The 25,218-nt window shown below is 42.4% G+C and overlaps 1 protein-coding gene across 3 annotated transcripts in view; it reads right to left on the bottom strand.

The window, feature by feature from the left end:
- Positions 1–25,218, bottom strand: part of CHST3 (carbohydrate sulfotransferase 3) — an 840,714-nt gene that overhangs the window by 397,980 nt on the left and 417,516 nt on the right. For all 3 annotated transcript variants that reach the window (XM_044056902.1, XM_044056901.1, XM_044056903.1), the window contains one exon: positions 24,501–24,638. The gene's annotated coding sequence lies outside the window, so the exon portion shown is untranslated. The remainder of the gene's footprint in view (positions 1–24,500; positions 24,639–25,218) is intronic.

Below are 25,218 nucleotides of genomic sequence, written 5' to 3'. Positions count from 1 at the left end.
AGACTTCATGCTAGGGGATATCGGATATCAGTACCCTCAACCACTGAGACTTCACTCTAGGGGATATCAGTACCCTCATCTACTGAGACTTCACTCTAGGGGTTTTCAGTCCCCTCATCCACCAAGCCTTCACTCTAGGGGTTATCAGTACCCTCATCCACTGAGACTTCATTCTACAGGTTATCAGTACCCTCATCCACTGAGACTTCACTCTAGGTGATATCAGTACACTCATCCACCGAGCCTTCACTCTAGGGGTTATCAGTACCCTCATCCACTGAGCCTTCACTCTAGGGGATATCAGTACACTCATCCACCGAGCCTTCACTCTAGGGGTTATCAGTGCCCTCATCCACTGAGACTTCCCTCAAGGGGATATCAGTACCCTCAAACACTGAGCTTTCACTCTAGGGGTTATCAGTACCCTCATCCACTGAGACTTCATTCTACAGGTTATCAGTACCCTCATCCACTGAGACTTCACTCTAGGGGACATCAGTACCCTCATCCACTTAGCCTTCACCAGAAGGGTTATTAGTACCCTCATCCACCGAGACTTCACTCTAGGGGGTTATGAGTACCATCATCCACTGAGACTTCACTCTAGGGTGTTATGAGTACCCTCATCCACCAAGCCTTCATTCTAGGGGTTATCAGTACCCTCATCCACCGAGCCTTCAATCTAGGGGTTATCAGTACCCTCATCCACCAAGCCTTCACTCTAAGGGTTATCAGTAAACTCATCCACCAAGCCTTGACTCTTGGTGATATCATTACCCTCATCCACTGAGCCTTCACTCTGGGGTGATCAGTACCCTCATCCACGGAAGCTTTGCTTTAGGGGATATCAGTCCCCCATCCACTGAGACTTCACTCTAGGAGTTATCAGTACACTCATCCACCGAGCCTTCACTCTAGGGGATATTAGTACCCTCATCCACTGAGACTTCACTCTAGGGGTTACCAGTACCCTCATTCACTGAGCCTTCACTCTAGGAGTTATCAGTACCCGCATCAACTGAGCCTTCACTCTAGGGGATATCAGTACCCTCATCCACGGAACTTTCAATCTAGGGGTTATCAGTACCCTCATCCACTTAACCTTCGCTCTATGGGGAATCAGTATCCTCATCCACCAAGCCTTCAATCTAGGGGGTTTCAGTACCCTCATCCACTGAACCTTTGCTTTAGGGGATATCAGTACCCCCATCCACTGAGACTTCACTTTAGGGGTTATCAGTACCCTCATCCACTGAGACTTCACTCTAGGGGATATCAGTACCCTCATCCACTGAGCCTTCACTCTAGGGGTTATAAGTACCCTCATCCACTAAGCCTTCACTCTAGGGGTTATCAGTACCCTCATCCACTGAGACTTCACTGTAGGGGGTTATGAGTACCCTCATCCACTGAGACTTCACTCTAGGGGGTTATGAGTACACTCATCCACCGAGACTTCACTCTAGGGGATTATGAGTACATCATCCACCGAGCCTTCATTCTAAGAGTTATCAGTACCCTCATCCACTGAGCCTTCACTCTGGGGTTTATCAGTACCCTCATCCACCTAGCCATCACTCTAGCAGATATCAGTACCCTCATCCACTGAGACTTCACTCTACGGGTTATCAGTACCCTCATCCACCAAGCCTTGACTCTAGAGGCTATCAGTACCCTCATCCACTTAGCCTTCTCTCTAGGGGTGCTCAGTAGCCTCATCCACTGAACCTTTGCTTTAGGGGATATCAGTCCACCATCCATTGAGACTTCACTCTAGGGTTTATCAGTACCCTCATCCACCTAGCCTTCACTCTAGGAGATATCAGTCCCCCATCCACTGAGAATTCACTCTAGGGTTTATCAGTACCCTCATCCACCTAGCCTTCACTCTAGGAGATATCAGTACCCGCATCCACTGAGACTTCACTCTAGGGGATATCAGTACCCTCATCAACCAAGCCTTCACTCTAGGGGTTATCAGTACCCTCATCAACCGAGCCTTCACTCTAGGGGATATCAGTACCCTCATCCACCGAGCCTTCAATCTAGGGGTTATCAGTACCTTCATCCACCGAGCCTTTACTCTATGGGTTATCAGTACCCTCATCCACTGAGACTTCATGCTAGGGGATATCGGATATCAGTACCCTCAACCACTGAGACTTCACTCTAGGGGATATCAGTACCCTCATCTACTGAGACTTCACTCTAGGGGTTTTCAGTCCCCTCATCCACCAAGCCTTCACTCTAGGGGTTATCAGTACCCTCATCCACTGAGACTTCATTCTACAGGTTATCAGTACCCTCATCTACTGAGACTTCACTCTAGGTGATATCAGTACACTCATCCACCGAGCCTTCACTCTAGGGGTTATCAGTACCATCATCCACTGAGCCTTCACTCTAGGGGATATCAGTACACTCATCCACCGAGCCTTCACTCTAGGGGTTATCAGTGCCCTCATCCACTGAGACTTCCCTCAAGGGGATATCAGTACCCTCAAACACTGAGCGTTCACTCTAGGGGTTATCAGTACCCTCATCCTCTGAGACTTCATTCTACAGGTTATCAGTACCCTCATCCACTGAGACTTCACTCTAGGGGACATCAGTACCCTCATCCACTTAGCCTTCACTAGAAGGATTATTAGTACCCTTATCCACCGAGACTTCACTCTAGGGGGTTATGAGTACCATCATCCACTGAGACTTCATTCTAGGGGTTATCAGTACCCTCATCCACCGAGCCTTCAATCTAGGGGTTATCAGTACCCTCATCCACCGAGCCTTCACTCTAAGGGTTATCAGTAAACTCATCCACCAAGCCTTGACTCTTGGTGATATCAGTACCCTCATCCACTGAGCCTTCACTCTGGGGTAATCAGTACCCACATCCATGGAACCTTTGCTTTAGGGGATATCAGTCCCACATCCACTGAGACTTCACTCTAGGAGTTATCAGTACACTCATACACCGAACCTTCACTCCAGGGGATATTAGTACCCTTATCCACTGAGACTTCACTCTAGGGGTTACCAGTACCCTCATTCACCGAGCCTTCACTCTAGGAGTTATCAGTACCCGCATCAACTGAGCCTTCACTCTAGGGGATATCAGTACCCTCATCCACTGAACTTTCACTCTAGGGGTTATCAGTACCCTCATCCACTTAACCTTCGCTCTATGGGGAATCAGTATCCTCATCCACCAAGCCTTCAATCTAGGGGGTTTCAGTACCCTCATCCACTGAACCTTTGCTTTAGGGGATATCAGTACCCCCATCCACTGAGACTTCACTCTAGGGGTTATCAGTACCCTCATCCACCAAGCCTTCACTCTAGGAGATATCAGTACCCTCATCCACTGAGACTTCACTCTAGGGGTTATCAGTACCCTCATCCACTGAGACTTCACTCTAGGGGATATCAGTACCCTCATCCACTGAGCCTTCACTCTAGGGGTTATAAGTACCCTCATCCACTAAGCCTTCACTCTAGGGGTTATCAGTACCCTCATCTACCGAGCCTTCACTCCAGGGGATATCAGTATCGTCATCCACCGAACCTTCAATCTGGGGGTTATCAGAACCCTCATCCTCCAAGCCCTCACTCTAGGTGTTATCAGTACTCCCATCCACTGAGACTTCACTCTAGGGGATAACAGTACCCTCATCCACTGAGACTTCACTCTACGGGATATCAGTACCCTCATCCACTGAGACTTCACTCTACGGGATATCTGTACCCTCATCCACTGAGCCTTCACTCTAGGGGTTATCAGTTCCCTCATCCACCAAGACTTCACTCTAGGGGATATCAGTACCCTCATCCACTGAGACTTCACTCTAAGGGATATCAGTACCCTCATCCACTGAGACTTCACTCTAGGAGATATCAGTACCCTCATCCACTGAGACCTCACTCTAAGGAGTCATGAGTACCCTCATCCAATGAGCCTTCATTCTAGGGGTTATCAGTGCACTCATCCACCGAGCCTTCACTATAGGTGATAACAGTACCCTCATCCACCGAGCTGTCACTCTAGGGGTTATCACTACCCTCATCCACCGAGCCTTCACTCTAGAGGTTATCAGTATCCTCATCCACCGAGCCTTCACACTAAGGGTTATCAGTAAACTCATCCACCGAGCCTACACGCTAGGGGTTATCAGTACCCTCATCCACTGAGCCTTCACTCTAGGGGTTATCAGTACCCTCATCCAACAAGCCTTCAATCTACGGTTATAGAGTACCCTCATCCACTGAGTCTTCACTCTAGGGGTTATGAGTGCCCTCATCCACCGAGCCTTCACTCTAGGGGTTATCAGTACCCTCATCCACCGAGCCTTCACTCTAAGGGTTATCAATAAACTCATCCACCGAGCCTTCACGCTAGGTATTATCAGTACCCTCATCCACTGAGCCTTCACTCTAGGCGTTATCAGTACCCTCATCCACCAAGCCTTCACTCTAGGGTTATAGAGTACCCTCATCCACTGAGTCTTCACTCTAGGGGTTATGAGTGCCCTCATCCACCGAGCCTTCACTATAGGTGATAACAGTACCCTCATCCACCGAGCTGTCACTCTAGGGGTTATCACTACCCTCATCCACCGAGCCTTCACTCTAGAGGTTATCAGTATCCTCATCCACCGAGCCTTCACACTAAGGGTTATCAGTAAACTCATCCACCGAGCCTACACGCTAGGGGTTATCAGTTCCCTCATCCACCAAGACTTCACTCTAGGGGATATCAGTACCCTCATCCACTGAGACTTCACTCTAAGGGATATCAGTACCCTCATCCACTGAGACTTCACTCTAGGAGATATCAGTACCCTCATCCACTGAGACCTCACTCTAAGGAGTCATGAGTACCCTCATCCAATGAGCCTTCATTCTAGGGGTTATCAGTGCACTCATCCACCGAGCCTTCACTATAGGTGATAACAGTACCCTCATCCACCGAGCTGTCACTCTAGGGGTTATCACTACCCTCATCCACCGAGCCTTCACTCTAGAGGTTATCAGTATCCTCATCCACCGAGCCTTCACACTAAGGGTTATCAGTAAACTCATCCACCGAGCCTACACGCTAGGGGTTATCAGTACCCTCATCCACTGAGCCTTCACTCTAGGGGTTATCAGTACCCTCATCCAACAAGCCTTCAATCTACGGTTATAGAGTACCCTCATCCACTGAGTCTTCACTCTAGGGGTTATGAGTGCCCTCATCCACTGAGTCTTCACTCCAGGGGTTATGAGTGCCCTCATCCACCGAGCCTTCAATCTAGGTGATAGCAGTACTCTTATCCACTGAGCCTTCACTCAGGGTGATCAGTACCCTCATCCATGGAATCTTTGCTTTAGGGGATATCAGTCCCCCATCCACTGAGACTTCCTTCTAGAGGTTTTCAGTACACTCATCCACCGAGCCTTCACTCTAGGGGATATTTGTACCCTCATACACTGAGACTTTACTCCAGGGGTTACCAGTACCCTCATTCACCGAGCCTTCACTCTAGGAGTTATCAATACCCGCATCAACCGAGCCTTCACTCTAGGGGATATCAGTACCCTCATCCACTGAGACTTCACTCTAGGGGTTATCAATACCGTCATTCACAGAGCCTTCACTCTAGGGGATATCTGTACCCTCATCCAATGAGCCTTCACTCTAGGGATTATCAGTACCCTCATCCACCGAGCCTTCACTCTAGGGGGTTTCAGTACCCTCATCCACTGAACCTTTGCTTTAGGGGATATCAGTACCCCCATCCACTGAGACTTCACTCTAGGGGTTATCAGTACCCTCATCCACTGAGCCTTCACTCTAGGGTATATCAGTACACTCATCCACTGAGACTTCACTCTAGGGGTTATCAATACTGTCATTCACAGAGCCTTCACTCTAGGGGATATCTGTACCCTCATCCACTGAGCCTTCACTCTAGGGGTTACCAGTACCCTCATCCACCGAGCCTTCACTCTAGGGGTTATCAGCACCCTCATCCACCAAGCCTTCACTCTAAGGGATATCAGTACCCTCATCCACTTAGCCTTCACAAGACGGGTTATATGTACCCTCATCCACCGAACCTTTACTCTAGGTGTTATCAGTACCCTCATCCACTGAGACTTCATTCTTCAGGTTATCAGTACCCTCATCCACTGAGATTTCCCTCTAGGGGATATCAGTGCCCTCATCCACTGAGCCTTCACTCTAGAGGTTATCAGTACCCTCATCCACTGAGACTTCATTCTACAGGTTATTAGTACCCTCATCCACTGAGACTTCACTCTAGGGGATATCAGTACACTCATCCACTGAGCCTTCACTCTAGGGGTTATCAGTACCCTCATCCACTGAGCCTTCACTCTAGGGGGTTGTCAGTATCCTCATCCACCGAGCCTTCACTCTGGGGGTTGTCAGTACCCTCGTCCACTGAGACTTCACTGTAGGGGGTTATGAGTACCCTCAACCACTGAGACTTCACTCTAGCGGGTTATAAGTATCCTCATCCACTGAGACCTCACTCTAAGGAGTTATGAGTACCCTCAACCACCGAACCTTCATTCTAGGGGCTATCAGTACCCTCACCCACTGGGATGTCACTCTAGGGGTTATCAGTACCCTCATCCACTGAGCCTTCACTCTAGGTGCTATCAGTACCCTCATCCACTGAAACTTCACTCAAGGGGTTATGAGTACCCTCATCCACCAAGTCTTCACTCTATGAGATATCAGTACCCTCATCCACTGAGAGTTCACTCTAGGTGTTATCAGTACCCTCATCCACCGAGCATTGACTCTTGGGGATATCAGTACCCTCATCCACTGACCCTTCACTTTAGGGGTTATCAGTACCCTCATCCACTGAACCTTTGCTTTAGGTGATATCAGTCCCTTATCCACTGAGACTTCACTGTCTGGGGTTATCAGTACCCTCATCCACTGATCCTTCACTCTAGGCGATATCAATACCCTCATCCACTGAGACTTCACTCTATGGGATATCCGTACCCTCATCCACCGAGCCTTCAATCTAGGGTTTATCAGTACCCTCATCCACCGAGCCTTCACTCTAGGGGTTATCAGTACCCTCATCCACTGAGACTTCACTCTAGGGGATATCAGTACCCTCATCCACCGAGCCTTCACTCTATGGGATATCAGTACCCGCATCTACCGTGCCTTCACTCTTGGGGATATCAGTACCCTCATCCACTGAGACTTCACTCTAGGGGACAGCATAACCCTCATCCACCGAACCTTCACTCTAGGGGATATCAGTACCCTCATCCACTGAACCTTCACTCTAGGGGTTATCAGTACCCTCATCCACTGACCATTCGCTCTCGGGGATATCAGTACCTACATCCTCCAAGGGGGTATCAGTACCCTCATCCACTGAGACTTCACTCTAAGGGATATCACTACCCTCATCCACTGAGACTTCACTCTAGTGGATATCAGTACCCTCATCCTCCAAGCCTTCACTTTAGGCGTTATCAGTACCCTCATCCACAGAGCCTTCATTCTAGGGGTTATCAGTACCCTCATCTACTGAGACTTCACTGTGGGGGATATCAGTACCCTTATCCACTGAGACTTCACTCTAGGGTATATCAGTACGATCATCCACCGAGCCTTCACTCTAGGGGATATCAGTAGCCTCATCCACCGAGCCTTCACTCTAGAGGATATCAGTACCCTCATCCACTGAGACTTCACTCTAGGGGATATCAGTACCCTCATCCACTGAACCTTCACTCTGGGGGATAATCAGTACCCTCATCCACTGAACCTTCATTCTAGGGGTTATCACCATCCTCATTCACTGAGTTCATTTTGGAAGTTCTTCTTCCCACAGGTTATACTGCAGTGGTGCTCTGCACTGCCTCTCATATCCTGAATGGAAGCTCTTATAAAAGAACCATATTGGGAAACAGGAATGAATACAAAGTGGAAAGAATAAGCCAACAAGATGAAGCTTTATTTACTCTTCCTACTTTCTTGAAGTCCTCAGCGCTTCAACAAATCTTAACATGAGCATTTGCATGCCACCACAGTATATTAGCTCTAAATGCTCAAATTAGCAGTGCTGTTAGGTGCTCACATTTTAATGGTTTGAGATGAAGTTTGTAATAACACACTAAGCAAAATATTTTTACAATATTTCACATTCAAACAAAGCTAATGGTTACTTATCTGCTGGATACTAATATTAGCTAGATATGAATATGGAGGCATGGTGTAAATGAGTGTATCATAATTGTCAGCCTCAAAACCCCCCCCTCCCAAAAAAAGTATAAGACCCAGCTTCTTATAGACATTTGTTGCAATGAGCAGAACTGCTCAGCCAGATTCAATATTTAAAAACGGTTGAGCATTAGCTTGAAAACTAAAGAAAAAATGACTTAGGCACAGCTAGATCTGCATTTTATGTATATTATATTATTCTATACGTTGCCTTTCAAAGTGCTTGACACTGTGTAAATCTTCCTGCACATCACAATTTTTTAGTTAATATTTAATTTCACTGTGGCTTCAATAGCCTTTTCCCTCGGATGTCATATCCATTGTGACAGCACAGTCTTTTGCTATAGAAATAACTGGTTTTTGAAACATACATCGTAATAAGACCTCCTGTATGGAAAGGCAGCAGAGACAGCTGATCTCATCTGGAGGAAACTTCTTGTTTTACATTATTAAACTACCATAACAAGTAATGGGAGAAGAATGCACTTCCTTACAAGTAATATAAACTGAACTACGTGTTTATATCTTTTTATTTGTGTGCGTACCCCACCCACAGAGCACCCGCTATTCTCAGACAGCACTCAATAATCAGCATTGCCTCAAGGGTACTACCAGATACCGGCTCTCAAACAAATGGTCCTTTCAGCCTCAACAATTAATCTTTATGTACAGAAGCGATACGGAGCTGTATATTGTTAGCATGACCTATGTTCAGTAACAGAGACACCCACCAGTCATGATGTGAATGAAATACCAGAGGATCATACATAATGTTTACATAAAATGTTGTCGTAACAAGCTCTGATGAGTTTTTAATGACATCATACAGTAAAATGCAGCAAATGAACCCCAGACACGTCTCTGAACGTAACAGATAATACAAATCTTTAGCCATTCAAAGAAGTGCAAATCATAATGAAGACTACTGAAGCCATCACTTTGTTCTAGCAATAAATGCATGCAAAAAACAGAAACACATTTGTCTTGACTGATGCCAGAATGCTGTTACTCTGCTTGGAAGTGTAACACAGGAAAGATGAGGGTGGTAATATACAGGTATTAATAAAAAATGAGAGGGAAAGGTGAGAGGAAGTAGAGGCATTTTCCTAACCCACTTGGCAGGGAATGTCTCTGGGAATGGTACAGCTTTGCAACTGGTACAGGAGGAAGCAACTACACCCCACAAGAAGCTTTGATTGGGATTAGTAGATTGCTCTGTGTGTGTGTGTGTGTGTGTGTGTGTGTGTGTGTGTGTGTGTGTGTGTGTGTGTATTTGTATATTTTCAGCAATGGCCCTTCTTCATTTCCACTGCTGACAGATACACTGTGCGGTATGCAGTACAACAACTGATATATACCTATCCCGTCTCTGATTGGCCAAGGCTTTGAGATGATGTCAGCATTGTCTAGCTTGTCAGATACCAGAATAGCCTGAAATTCTCCACTCTCTTCCCAAGCTCCTGGCACTTTGCAACCTGACTTTCCAACTCCTTTTTGCTCAGTGCTCTTCTTTCCTTCCTACCATTCCATTGTCCCTACTTACTCCACTCTATTATTCCCCCTTCCCTTGTTATCTGCTGTCCTCCAAATTGTTCTCATTTCTAAAATCCAAACACACTGGGCTGAAAAAATGGCCGAGAGCTCTTGGATTAAATAGATTTTATTTACAAAGAGTTAAGAGCTTTCGTCCTCTAAGGCAGGACTTCATCAGAACTGAACAACACAGTGCACATCACAAATTTAAGCCCAACATAAGTAATTACATCACCAGTCAATGCAGTCCAATTACATAACCATGGAAAATAAATCAGCATTATTCAATTAAAAAAGGGGAGAAGTTAAAAAAACATTAAAGCAAAAAATTGAAAATGAAATAAAAATAAAAAAGTTACGCCAATACATTCAATAACTAAAAATTTGCAGACATATGATAATTCATAACGCAATGTCTCCCAATAAAAATATATATATTTCACCTTATATTAAAATACACCTCAGACAATTAGCTAATAAATAAATAGAAAGTAGGTTAAAATATCTAAAAGCATCCATATAAAATTATATTTAAACACATTGCCTACAAGAGCAAAATAAAAACCTATAAACCAAATCCCAAATGTACACTTAGGAGACCTATAATTTCTCTGCCCTTAGTTTTAATATACTACCAATGGAAATGGCATCCTTCTACCCAGGCTTCTTCCTTGCATTCAAGAGCATCTGCCAGAGCAACTGCTTGATTTCCTCTAGGGTTCCTCGACACTTGCTCCAAAACAGAAAAATAACATTTCTTGTTTACACACAGGTAATGTGCCTGAACAGAGCATTGGTCTCCTTTTTATTAATAACATCATTTCCATGTTCACAAATCCTTTCTTGTAATGACTGCTCAGTCTTTCCTACATAAAATGAGAATAAAAAAAAAAAAAAAAACAAAATAAACCCTCATACTTTTTGCAATTAAAATTTTGGCTGAACTGAAACATATAATCAGTACTAGACAATGTAATAACATCCCCCTTGTATATAGAACTACACTGCCTACAAGCACAACACTTTGTAAACCTTTCCTCAAACCAACCCTAAAGACTCCACTACTGGGTCCTCCTTTTTTAATTTTTTCTTTACAATTATTACACCTCTTGAAACTAAATAAAGGCTGAACTCCCACCTTCTTAACCAGCTTGGCATCAATCTCAAGAACCTTCCAGTTGCCCCTAACAAAATTCTTTATATCATTACTTTTTTGGCCACACTTTAGCACCATGCTATATTCAAATGGCAAACTTGTGCCCAAGTTTATATCATCATTACAACTGTCCACTGTACTACCTTCATTTACTTCCACTTTATCATCTGGGAGGCCCTTACTCAAAAGGGGGTAGAATTTACTTTTCTTCCCCTATTAATTTCACTATGGACATCATCCACCAAGTTTACCAGATACCCCCTTTCAGTAATTATCATTTCTCTTCTTCCTCTTTTCCTGCAGCGGTTTAAAGGCATGGTGGGTTTCCCCATATCTCTCAAATCTCTCAGTCAACAATACTTCCTCTGCCTTACCGTGCTGGTCTACTGTCAACATAAAGCTCATGCATTCATTGCCACCTACCCATATCCATTCTCTGCTGTCCAGTGTGTCATCCATGCATGTAATCCCTGATTTGCAGCTTCAGTTGTGCACTGGCAGCAGACCCCGGCAGGCCATCTGAGAGAGAGCCACTGTGCATCTAAAGTCCTGGAATACTTAAGCACGTCTTGTTGTTCTCTCACTCCTTTCACTGTCCATATTGTCAGACCTCCTCGCCACTTACTTCTTGCCTCCTACACTGTTCTAATCTGAACATTCCCAGTACTGTCCACCCAAAGGTTTTGATCCCCTTGGTGATGAAATCGTGAAGTGAGTTAGCAACATTACTGATAAATCCATCCTTAAACTCATAACAGAAGATAATGCAAAAAGCTTGCATGATTGGTAACTCTGAATAAACACATAGACTCTGCGCTCAAAATCTTGGATTGGGAGACAGAGTCCCAGTGTCCCTGTCTCCTTGCTGCAAAAATGTAGGGATATCAGTATGGCCATTAAGTGTATCTAGGTTTCATGTAATGATCTTGACTTTGCAGCTGTGTATGTTAGAATTAATGTCTCTTGACATTTACTCTTTTCTCATGAAGCAGACAGATGTTACTGAACTTGTGGATGCAGTTACCCAGGCTGGTAAATTCTTTCCAATGAGTGAGACCTTTCTTTCAGTGAGAATGGTACCTCAACATGCAGAAAAGATTGTTGGCTTTAACATTCAAATTAGGTCACTTTGTCAATCCTGAGAGATTTGGTGCATTATTACTTGATAAGAGATGTATGGGGCACTGTCCTTGGTACTGAACAGACCTTTTCCCCTCCTTAGTGTCTTTTTAGGCAGGGTCAGATTAATGGACATTCCAAGCTCAAATCCAAAGGAATCAGCAAGAAGGGGCTCATCTATGTCTGCAGCTAATTAATACAGTCGAGAGAGTCCTATCTGAAAGCCATATGTCCATCCAACATGTAACAGAGGGGTTTATGTCTAATTTCATGAGTTTGTTTACAATGCCTGAGTGGGTTATTGTATCAAATGCCTTGTCCAGGTCAAGGTAGCCAGTATGCACCATTCTGCCATTGGTCATTGCCTTGGTGACCTTTGTGAAGAAATCCACCAGAATGAGTAGGCATGCTCTTCCCTTGACAGAAACAATCTTGTGTGGATCGAATGTCTGGAGGTTTCCAATGTCATTATTAATCAGTTCCAAGATAAGTCTTTTCCATGGCTTTGCATATGAGACTAGTCAGACTAATGGGTATGTAGATTCTGGGGTCCACAGATGGCCCAGCCATATGCAGAGGGATGACTGTTGCAGCTCTCCATCTGTGTGGTACAATGTCTGACTGGAAGCTATGATTAAATAGTGACTCCAGTGTCCTGATAGGTCATGTTTCATGCTATTTAGGAGGCATCCATGGATATTATCAGGGCCCATTTATGCAGTGTTCTTGGCCTTAGAGAGTGTGTTTAGGACTTGCTCCCTAGAGAGGGTGGGTTACATCCAATGGTATTTCTTAACAGTTGACTGAGTGGGAGGCTAAAACTGGAGTTAAATTTTGATGGCCAGTAGATTTGCTACATCATCCAGTTCCATGTAGCTGGATCCATTCATAATTAACTCTGCACATTGTTGTGTAGAGCCTTTGAGGTTACAGACATTCCTAAAGAAACCCTAGTAGTTAGCTTTGCCTTGGGAGACTACTTTTATCTCAAAATTGGCTTTGATAGACCAGATTTGCAAAGCCACTGGGTCAGCTGCAATCTGTAGGTAGTCTGTTTGAAGGTGGCTGGTGGCTAAAGAAATTGGTTTTAGTTTCATTTAAAGTTTTTTAAAGCAGAGGTGGAGAGCAGGAGAAATGAGAATAAATGGGATTGCTTTGCAGAGAACAGTTAGAGACAGCGCAGTGACTTGTCATTATTTATGAGACGGTACTGTATGAAGAAGGTGCTGAGCTGAGATATTACAGGGTCAGCATTGCCAGAAGTAGAAGGACAAGGTGTGGCAGTTTGGCCTTGGAGCCACAGACAGCACACGACCTGTTTAGGCAGGATATTCTAAGGGTCACATGAATGGACAGTGAACAAGTATGTCAGCAGTCCATGGAGTGCAATGACTACTCCCTTGTGGTACATCATCACATGCAGGGTCTTGGTTAGGTGCACTGGATGTGAAGAGCAAGGACATAAGCACTGCGTGCCTATGGTTACATTGTATCTGTAATCTATTGACATCAGAAGTAAAACTGCTACTGTGTATATCATATACATGGTGTTAACATGAACAGAGACTGGATGCAGGAAGGATGCAAGACCAGGGCCTTGTAATCCACATCTGTCAGTCAGGCTGCACATCTCACAGATATCACTGGCCCATTAGTCTGGTACCTGCCTCTCTAGGGTGCGGTATTCATTCCTGGGCTCCATTCTCTACCTGTTTAAAATCTGCTTGTTCATCCCATCTTTGTGTCTCATGGGTAAGATCTTGGGTCTCACACTTCAAGGCTAGATGAAGGCCAGAGTTTGACTGTGGTTGACTTGGAATTGATAAAGTAGCTGATAGAAATATGCTGTCTGAGGCTCAGATAATGTAAGCTGGGCATGGGTTGTGGTGAATGTCACCGCTAAGTATTACGGATTTGGAGCTGTGATGGTACAGGTATATCTTGAAACATGCATTTCTTCATAATTTCATTTCGATCACTGTAGTCTTAATACATACCAACTAGATGTCAATAAGACCTTCTGAATAACTGTGATGCATATGATGATGTGTGTTCATTACAGAAGCAGCTTTAAAAGTTGTGCACCTGTGTACATTATAAGTGTGTAATCCATAAAAAGCCCCTGGCATGGGGATTGACCTTGTGAGATATTTGAAGAAACTGTTAGTAAAATTGACCATAATAATGCATTTATATCTGTTTTTTTTAAATAAATTCTTACATATGGGAAATTATCACATTAATGAATCACAGCTTGGGACAGTATTACAGGTGCTGCTTAAGCAGAACAAGTACAGAAAATTTCTTTAAAAAATACTTTTTTATTGAGCTGCTTCTAAATATATTATTTGCTGTTAATGTTGGTAGTCTTGCTGGCTATTGTATTATTATAAAACGGCAGTCATCCCACTGTGTTAGACTATAGTGACCATTTTTTTCCTGCTGTGTATTAGTACATAAAGTGGGCAACGTTGCCATTTCACAGTGCCATTGAGAGCAAACATCAGTCAGCACTACCATAGAGCTGGTTGGTGGGATTTTTTTCAATTTTCTTAGAAGGAGGTGTTGATTCATGTCTAGCATGTCCTATCAATTGTTCTTCTGGAAAGCAAACCACACTCTTCCAAGGATTATGACTCCTCTGGTCTGACATGCTGTTCACTTGTGCTGTCTGTCAGGGCCTTCAGATCTTAAACTTGCTATTTGTTAGCATAGTAGCCCCACTGCCTGTGGCCAACCAGAATCTCTCTCAGGGCAGCTGACCCATTCTTTCCCCATAAGCCGTGACACAAGACAACCAAGAAGACCATTTAGGCAGCTGTCAGGACTTATTTTTCCCAAATGGCCCAAACCCCATAGTGCATGGCCAGTAACACACCTAGGGTTCAGCATACACTGGGAGTCAGTGAGAGTAGGTTACTTACTAACTCAGTTTATATAACTTCTCAGGACAGCTCTGCCCCCTTGAAGCCAGCACTCCCATGGGATTTTCATAGCCTGCTGTAGATCCAATCATGGAATACTGATACCCTGGTAATTCACTTCCATCACCCCCTAAGGAGAGGCAAGCTTGGAATTCCATGCCACTTCTCTCCACACCCATGCCAGCAAGTGCCAGATGGCTAATCAAACTCTGGTAGCATGGCTCACAGTCAGGGTTTAGGCCTCTGAGGCAACGGCTCTGACTTTCTGGAGATTCTTAAACGGTTCCTCCTTCTACTGCTCTTTTTCTTACCAGCGGAATCCAAGTCTCTAGGAAGGAGTGGAAAGCTAAGCCGACTGCTTTCCTTTTTTAGATTGTAATCAAGAATGGTAACCGTGATAGCAACTGTCCTCATTCCAAGTTGCTGTTTGCAATAACTACTGCTTTAAGTCACCCAGATGCTCCTGTCTTCCATGGCTAAGAATAGCCTCTGGCAGCCTACTGCTGAGTATGATTTGTGTCACAATGTTTGTTTTTTTATGTCTTTTTTCAAACTGTTTATTGGAAACTCCCGCTGACTGGCAAATGTTACAGGGGATGCCCATGTACAAGACACTCACATATATAGCCCCCCAGGCCTCCACTAAAAAGAGACTACAATGTTGTGAGACAGCCAGATCATGAAAACTGAATGTACCATGGAATCTAAATCAAAAGAGTTCCAATTTTGATAACTGGCAAAGGTGAACTTTGACTTTCTGGCTTTAAATTGTGAAGTATTGTTTTGAAGCACACATAACAAGAGGACATTCTACAATGTGGTGATAATCACAAGAGTTTCAAGAAAGTTCTGAACACAATTTCTTTGTAGGCATGTAGAACTCAACAGAAGTAAAGTAAATTGGTGTCCTACTCTGTACTTGGTCTTGCTAGCAAGGAAGTGGTTAGACGACTAGTGTTTTACAATCCACTTGGTAACTATAATCATACCAATACCGACAACAGTGCCCGAACTTGGAACCCATTGTCCAAAGCAGTGTTGTCTCAAATAAGGTCAAGAAAACTCCTGAATTCCGGGATTTACAAAAATTATGGTGGGGTACCATAGCCATTCTATGTGTCACAGTCATACTGTGGCTGGGCTTCTGTAGCTATTTGGTGGCACGCCATTGGTGCCTTTGTGTTATATTAGCGCATAACAGTTATATTTGTGAGCACTGATACAATTTCTTCTGTCAGAAATATAGTGTAACAAAACATTGCATCACAGTATGGTTGTCACTACAGAAGTGGTGGCCAAGAACAAATGTGTCGAATGTCAGGCCTGTAATTTTATCTACTTGCCTAGAAAGTAGAAAAGCAGTATTCATATGAAGTGTAATTAAAAAAGGTGAGGAAATGTAAGGAAATATTAAGTTGGGCTTCCATAATCTTTTAATGACTGTATCATGAAATGGTGGAGGAAATGTCGTAGGAAGAGGCAGCTATTTATGTGAAAGAAAGTTCTTCAATAAAGGTCGATACAAGCCTCCTGTAGGGTGGCAGAAAGCCAGGCATGAGGATGTTGGGGAAATGGCAAAGGCAAAATGGGCTGTTCTGGAGGACAGGGTAGATGTTTGCACGGAAGTAGCAGATGCTGTATTCTTTGTATGCTGTGTGTGGTGTAACCTTACCAGACTCTTAACTTTTGGAAGTGGACAAAAACTAATAGGTGTAAGCTAAAGAAGAAGAATGCCCATTTAATTCGTTCTTATCTTTGTTTTCACAAAAAACAAAGGGATCATGGGAATATCATAAAAGGAAAGAATTTCTTCAAAATATATAGTGATCAGAGATGACTCTGAAAATGAGCTGAGAACAGTAAATGCTAGAGTCATATTTATCCCCATTGCTACTTGGTCAGCAGTGATTGTAGATCCTGTTGCATAGTTATTCCACATGATTTGATGGCCCTACAGAGTATTGCTGCAGAAAGGTGTTTCCAGTGGTGCTTTGTACCTTGTCAGTTATACATTCCAGGTGAACAAAATACCAGAATGCATCGTTTTGACTTCTAACACGTTTCTGATAACTCGTGTATGTCTGTATATTCATCTTCTGGAAGATATGTTTTTCACTGTGTGTGCATACCTGAGAGATTACATTGTGTTTTAAACAGTATCTTGAAGCGAGAATGATGCTGCTATGGAGCAGAGTATTTTAATGATTGTACTTGTGTGTATTTGCCAGTTCTCTAGAAATGTCACAATATGCTGTGCACAAGAGTTAGCAGCACTCATAATGGCTACCTTCCAAATGGTGATGTGCTTTTTTGAAGTGACTGCACAAGCAGTCTTCTTGGTACACATGTAAGAAAAACAGTAACTGATGGTTAGATGGTACGATGTGGTAATGATATCAACTGTGACCTCCATTAATTCCACTGTGTTGTCTAGAAAGATTTCTTCATCTAACAATGTTTACTAACAGAGATATGGCCTCGCATCTCCCTGTGTTGAATGTGCCAAAGTTTTCTTTGCCTGTGGACTAGCTGTTGCACAAATATACGTGTAAATGTCTTTTGAGGTACTTTCTGGTGTCCTGACCATGCTTAGATGTAAGTGTTTTGTGACATGTGAATATTGCTGTGCATCGTCAGTGTAAAAACTGCTTTCTGTCTGTGATATTTATCACACCTCATCTAATGCTACTGCTAAGATGCCTGTAAATTTGCTAAGCTCTCTGACTTAGGGTTCCCATGCATATACATCGCACCTCCTTCTCCATCTTTTTTTGTTGAACAGTCATTTGAAGATCTTCACTGTGGAGTCGTAATGTCTGCATAACCAATTCATCTCAGTGTTGAAAGACAGGGTCATAGTTTTTCATTAGACTTTACAACTGATGCATTTGTAGCTGCTAAGATACCTGACAGGTATCTTATCTCCATAACTGATCTGTCTTTGACTTTTAGAGAAACTCTTTTAATCTTTGTCTTTATGCATTATTGCTGTTATGTGCTGTTTTCTAAATTTGCTAGCTTGCCTGTACTTTGTTACTCAGCTGTTTAAAACCACAACATTGCCCTTTGCCCTCAGCTCTACCCTTTTGTTGTGAACCCATTGCCCACCCTTGTGATTAATATGAGTTGATGTTTGTGTATAATCCTGCAAGGTTTTATCATCACGTTTGCTTTATTGATGTTCCTGTGTAAAATGGCCCTTCATGCTTGATCCCAGCTCTAACTACTGAATTCATATGATAATAGAAATACAGCGTGGTGAAAGTTACACAATGCACAACTTTCTACCCAAGTTTTGTCAATCAGTTGGGACTTTCATAAACTTTCACGGATGCTACTTCGGCCAATTAGTACAGATGACATCTGCCTTGCTGCTTCCAGTAAAATGAGGTCCTCAATGTGCATTGATTTTCATACAAAGTTGCAGTTGCTGTGCAGTGGCACTTTTTCATCTCATTCTAATGCTGAACATTTCTCTGTTTTTAGTTTCTGTACAAATGTGTGTAGAGAGGAATACATAGGTACATTTTTATTACAATAAGCATTTTCTTAATTCTTATAATTATCTGAAGCTCCCCATTGGAAATGGGCTTGAGACACATTTTGCATGCATTTGTTCAAACTGATGCATCGTGTGCAAAGAACAAAGCTGAACTAGCAGAGGGTTCTTTCTATTTATACTGTGATTTTTTTTATAGGAAGTGGGCTTGTGAGACTTTTTTTCATGCAATTGCACCAGCTGATGCATCTTGCATGCAAATAATCAGGTTGAAATTGCAGGTGACTCTTTCTCTTGACAGTGTGCACATCTTGCAGAAAGTGTAAACTCATGTTCCATCAGCAAATGTGGATACACACATCAGGCTATGTCAAGCTGGCATCTCCTCACTCCTTCTTTGTTATACTGACAAGCCAGTATGTTGGGTTGCAATTTATGTTAATGAATGATGTAGTGGAGAACATGGCAAGAAAGATGAATTGACACCTATATGGCATTGCAAGTTATGGTAACCCAGCTTCAGTAAAATGGTGAAGGAGGTACTTAGGATGTTATGTAGATAAATCACAGGGAGCATAGTAATTCAATGACAAGGTTACATTCACATGAGCTGCATTGTGTGTGTGTGTGTGTGTGTGTGTGTGTGTGTGTGTGTGTGTGTGTGTGTGTGTTCTGTATGGATGGTGCATAATGCAGAGATGGCCCAACACCTGCCTTGGTGGCAGAGTGTATGGTTTCAGTGGAGTAGGCTTCCTGCAACAAATACTGGCAGTCCTGAGATGAGGCTGGCTTCACAATAGCTGTCACTGTATTATGTGCGGAGTATGTTGAAGAGCACTGGTTCTGTGCATGTGGTGCGTGTTCTGTGTGGGTGATGTAATGGGTTACAGTGAATCAAAGCTGCACTTACAGTACTTCATGCAGTGGTCTGAGTACCACAGTTTGCCATTATAAAGTAGCAGTGAAGTTTCCTGGTGTAAAGGACATCAGATGTAGTGTTAGTGAGTGTGTGTGTCTGTGAGTCTGTATGTGTCTGTTTTTGTGTCTGTGTGTCTATTTCTATATCTCTGCCCATGAGTGCATATGTTCAAGATAACAACTGCCCTGCTGAGGAAGCTTCTGGTGTCAGTGCAGTGGGCTTGCAACAACAAATGCTGGCTACCATGAGCAAGTAGCATCAGCAGCTGTGGTCCCCTGTAGATGATGCACCTTTGTTTTTGAGAGGTGGATAAAGCAACATGGCTCACTGGTACTTTGTGTGTATGTGTGTGTGGGGGGGGGAGTGCGCACACGCTTGTTTGTGTGTTTAGCATGAGCAGTGTAACAGAGAATGGTGGAGCATAGCTGGACTGACAACGACCATTTTAAGCGAATGCCAGTTTTTAGTGTAGTGGGCTTAGTTGCACTGAGCTGAGATCTTAAAGAGCATAGGTCTCCCATAACCACTGGGTGACTGTTTTGTGAAGAGGGAGGCAAATGCCCATAGTTTACTAGTCCATAGTACAAATATATGTGTGTGCATGTTTATTTTGGATGGTGTAACACACTGATGAAGCAGAGATAGATTGATAACTCTGCTGGTACTGGAACTTATGATGTCACTGAAACATGTTTGGAGTAACAACTGTGGTCATTCTAAGCCACTGAAGCATTACATTTGTGAGGAGGTGGGCAAAGGCCCATAGTTACTGGGCACAATATGTGTATTTCTGCCCCTCACTATGTGTGTCATGTACATACCTCTCAACTGTACAGATTTTCACAGATGATTCAGATTTTGTCCTCAAGTTTTTTATCCATTTTTCATAAAATTGTGTTTTTTTCTCAGATCATTAGCAACATAGAACACCAAAGACAGAAAATAACGAGAGACATTTGAGTTTCAGACTTCATCCTTCAGAAAATTCATGCTAATCTATCAACTTTCTAAATTTGTAAAAGCAATATTTAAAAGTCATCCCTATTTTTGAGTCTCTGTCCCCCCAATAACTGTAGCTTTGTCCAGATTTCTTGCTCTAAGACGTTGAGAGGTATGGTCATGTATATGAAAGACAGAATGGAGGAATGTTTTTAATTGTTTTTGTTAACTTGTGTCTTTTTTAATGTCTACCATTGCATGTATAGTGATGCACTTGTCACATAAATAGTATTTTCAGTCACTGGATGGCATACATTTCATTTTCTGTGATATGTTATTGTGGTTGCGAATGTGAAAGGGATGTGGTAGTGCAGTGTATGATGCAGTGTGTATTTGTATGTGTATTCATGACAGTAATATGTAGAAATTACATGCGGTGTGTGTGTGTGTGTGTGTGCGTGTGTACATGTCTGTGTGTGTGCGCCTGTGTGTGTGTGTGTCTGTGTGCGTGTGTGCGTGTGTGCGTGTGTGTGTGTGTGTGTGTGTGTGTGTGTGTGTGTGTGTGTGTGTGTGTGTGTGTGTGTGTGAGTGTGTGTGTGAACTGGTACAGCAGAAAATTGTCTCCTTTTGGTGCCCTGTGTGTGTATATCATTTTCATTTGTGAGGATGCTGTAAGTGTGATCTATTAGATGTTGTTAATTTACATGGTAACTGTTGTATTAATGGTGTGTTGTCCTGATTTTTTGGTGCTTGGTTTGTCCTATTGGCATTGCAGTTGTTATAGTAAAGAGGTGTATATTAGCAGTTTCTTGGGTGAAACATTAGTGTGTGTGTGTGTGTGTGTGTGTGTGTGTGTGTGTGTGTGTGTGTGTGTGTGTGTGTGTGTGTGTGTGTGTGTGTGTGTATGTGTATGTGTCTATCATGGAACAGAGCTGCAGGGACAACTAACTACCTGATGTCCAGTCGTTTGCAGTCTGATGTCAACAGTGTGTCTTTACTGCTATAGCTGTATATAGCCAAAACCTGAGAAGATCTCCATAGGTTCATTGTCGGCATTGCTGTATTTTTTTTTCTTTATCTGAAGATGGGCAGTGAGAGCTCAGTCATTCACTTCGACTCTTTCAATCAGGGTTAATCAGTTAGCATTTGTATGTCTGTCTGATTTACTGCTTGCAATGGACATTTAAATAGTGACTATGATGTCTGAGCTACAAGAACAAAGCAAAGTAATAATAGCTCTGAGTGGGGGATCAATGAGCACTGTAGAATACAAGCGATACTCCTAAGGAAAAAAAGTTAATAAGAATTACAACAGACTGCACTGAAATTGCTACACGATCCGCTGCAAATTGTTTCAAAATGTCCATGGTATAAAACTTACTGGTGGAGGTAGTTGTGTTCATCTAGCTTCTGTTGAAAATGTATGACATTTTGGATATCAGTGAATAGAAAAGCTTGTTGTGGCAGTGTGCACTGGAAAACACTACTGCGATGGAGCAAGAAAAGTGCATATTATCTGGAACAGTGACAGTAGGCACTGCATTGCATGAAGGAAGTGTATATATTAAGTTGTATCAAAAACAAAGCATGTCATCAATGAATATGTGCACGTCATAGCAGTAGAACTAACAAATATAAAACAACATCACTGGCATGCCCAAGAGGTAACAACGCAGAGGGCTGCATTGCTATGCAAAACAAATATGATTATTATTTGGTTATTGATCATAATGTTAAATTGCAGACATATCAAGATCTGCAAGTTGACAACATTAAATGAAATCTGTGTATGTTACATGTGTATGTTACATGTGTATGTTACAGGCATGTTCTCACAAATACCTGGACTGCAAACAAATGTGTCTGATCTGTACTGTCATGCAAAGCTGACTAATTAGCTGAACCTAGCAGGGTGGGACATGGGAAACTCTTACGAGATGAGGGTTGGAATATGGGAGGAGTAACTTGAGAAAGAACTGAAACAGATCAAAGTTTCATACCTCTCAGCTGTCCAGATTTTCACACAATGTCCAGATTTTTGCCTCGTATTTTTAGTCTGTGCCTCACAAAATTTGTAGTTTTCAGGATTTTTGTGACAAATCATTGAGGACTGAATTCACTAAAAAAAGACAGGCATTTGAGTTTCAGACTCCATATCCTTCAAAAAAATGCATGGTAACACAAGATGTTTTCTTCTAGCAACTTTCTAAGTTTATGAGCAATATTTAAAAATTGTCCCTGTTTCTGGAACTTTGACCCCCCATTATTTGTGCCTTTGTCCAGGTTTTTTGTACTACGAGGTTGAGAGCTATGTCAAAGTTGAATGTCTAAAAAAGATCTGTAATTTTAGCAATGAGCTGGTAGTTCTGAAAGCTTTTTTTCACAGAATGTGTAACACATCTGTAGGAAACACATTTGTAAGAGGCATTGCATGACAGTAAACAATAGTTTTACTGAGGCCTGTCAAAATTAGCTGCGTTTCTCAGTCCTTCCATTCTAAGTGAATGGCACTGTCACGTGACAGTCCAGCCATGGGCATCGTAATCTCAGAAACTGTGTGCTCACAGCATACTATGGGGAAAATTTACCTTAAGAAGAAAACAAATTCTCATCAGGATGTCTGCCCCAAGGAGGGCATTAAGGGTTACAAACTGAATAAATTTAGTAGTGACTATTGCAATCTGGTACACACAGGTTTGCAATAAGCTGAACTTAAGGCAAAGTTAAAAAAAAATTTGTTTTTTTTTAAATATTTTTATCTCGTAGTTGTCCTTAAGTATCACAAAAGGCTTAAAGTGCATGTCACATGATACTGTTTTACTTCTGCAGTTGCTGCCAGGCCAGTAACGAAAATCGCTGCCATCACATTATCTGTCACTACTCTAACATTATGTAAATGCTCACACTTTACCTATCACTGCTCTCACATTATCTATCAAAGCTCACACATTATCTGCCACTGCTCTTACGTGGCAGTGTGCACTGGAAAACACTACTGCGATGGAGCAAGAAAAGTGCATATTATCTGGAACAGTGACAGTAGGCACTGCATTGCATGAAGGAAGCGTATATATTAAGTTGTATTATCTGTTACTGCTCTCACATTATATGTCACTGCTCACATATTATCTATCACTCCTCACATAATATTTCCTGGGTGTGTGTTTTGTCTTACCAAGCTGTGGCATGTCTGTGAGAAGAAAATTAACCCATAACTTTCAGAACAGTACAGGGGAAGTACCAAAAACAGCAACTACAGAAAGGCAGGGAGGGATGCTGCTTTAACAGTGAGACAGGCAAGCCTTATCAAAAAGGAATGGTGGGTAATGAAGAAATTGGGCTTAAAAAGGAGCACTAATACAACCCATAAGAGCTAGTAAAATGCATATAATCTGGTTCCCAATCTTGGTGACCCATGATTAAAGGAACTTAATGGATAACATAGAGGCACCGAAGGAAATGAGGAGCAATGAAATACAAAACATTCAGGTACCTAAACAGAATTTATGGAAGAAGCATCAGCTTCTTAAAATATATATCCAAAACAAGGAAACAAAAGCTTTTGTAGAAGTGAGACAGGCGTACAATATAAGTTAATATTTTTTATAAGTTATATCAGTCATAGAAATATGAAACAAAAATTCTCTCTTTTAAACATTGCAGACAGGTTCATCCATGACCCAAACACAGAAATATGGCCCCAAACTGCAAGAGCTACCCACCAGTCTCTGGGCACACAGCTAAGCAACAAAGTCATACTGAAATGTGATGCAGCCTGAGGAAAAAAAGTATCTGTCCACTTCAAAAACAGCGTGAACCTCAGTAAAAAAAAATCGGCTGTGGCAAACACTGATTATCATGCAAATGGTGATACTTATGTGAAAATCAACTATTTTAATCAAATAAATCTATTCAATGTAGGTTCGGATGTAAGAAAGGAAATGATTAAAGTTTTCATTCATCAAAATTAATCTACTGTTACATTAATAAGAGCCACTCATAACCAGGCAGCAAGTACCTTTCGCAGTAGGAACACTTTCCAACAGCATAATCAACCAGATATGCACACCCTAATTTTATTGACTAGCACAAAAGAAAAAAAAACAGGCTATATCCTTTTCAAATAAGAACTATTCATAAGGTCTTACCTCGTCTAGTAAAAGGAGTGTCATCTTATTGGTCTGCAAGTCCACCACCTCTAAGCAACTACCAACAATAAAGAAGTTGGGATGGCACAAAGCCAGTCATATCAACAAATCCTTCTGGAAAACACGGCAGCGAGTTAACTGTGGAAAGGAATCAAGGCAAGGAAACATTAGTTTAATATAAGAATATCAAATATTGGGCTATACAACAGTCATCACAACAATGTTGATATGCATGAAGGATTCACCTGGATCAGGTTTCAGATGCAATATAACCTCTCACATTTTGTGGTTGCTTCAGTACCGGCACGTTATCATCTGTAGCGTCATCCCTCTATTTTTTCTTATCGCCTAACTATTATACTCAGCGTCTTCTCCTCCACCTGCCACTCCTCTCCTCAATTAATCCCTTCTTTTTGCCTCACTGTTCTCAGGTACCACACTTGGATTTCTGATTATCTATGAGAACATACCTGATGCATGTGAGGACTCATAACAAAGTGATACTGCATATTACATTGTGGAGTTGACCACAAACCCAGAAAAGTGGGAATGCAAATTTATTATTTGCCTGACTTTAAATTTGCTGCCTATATTTCTTCCAAAACCATCATCACAGACTAAGTTTACCAAAAGCCTTGAAATTATATGGAACATTTGCTAAAGTACACAATAGAAATAAAGTATATTTATTTTTTTGTGTTCTACAGGCCAGAATTTC

The sequence above is a fragment of the Protopterus annectens genome, chromosome 14.part0, assembly GCF_019279795.1.
Source record: "Protopterus annectens isolate FY-2018-M chromosome 14.part0, PAN1.0, whole genome shotgun sequence".
NCBI classification, from domain to species: domain Eukaryota; kingdom Metazoa; phylum Chordata; order Ceratodontiformes; family Protopteridae; genus Protopterus; species Protopterus annectens.
Note: the sequence above shows the minus strand (reverse complement) of the source record. Positions and strands in the feature narration are given on the sequence as shown.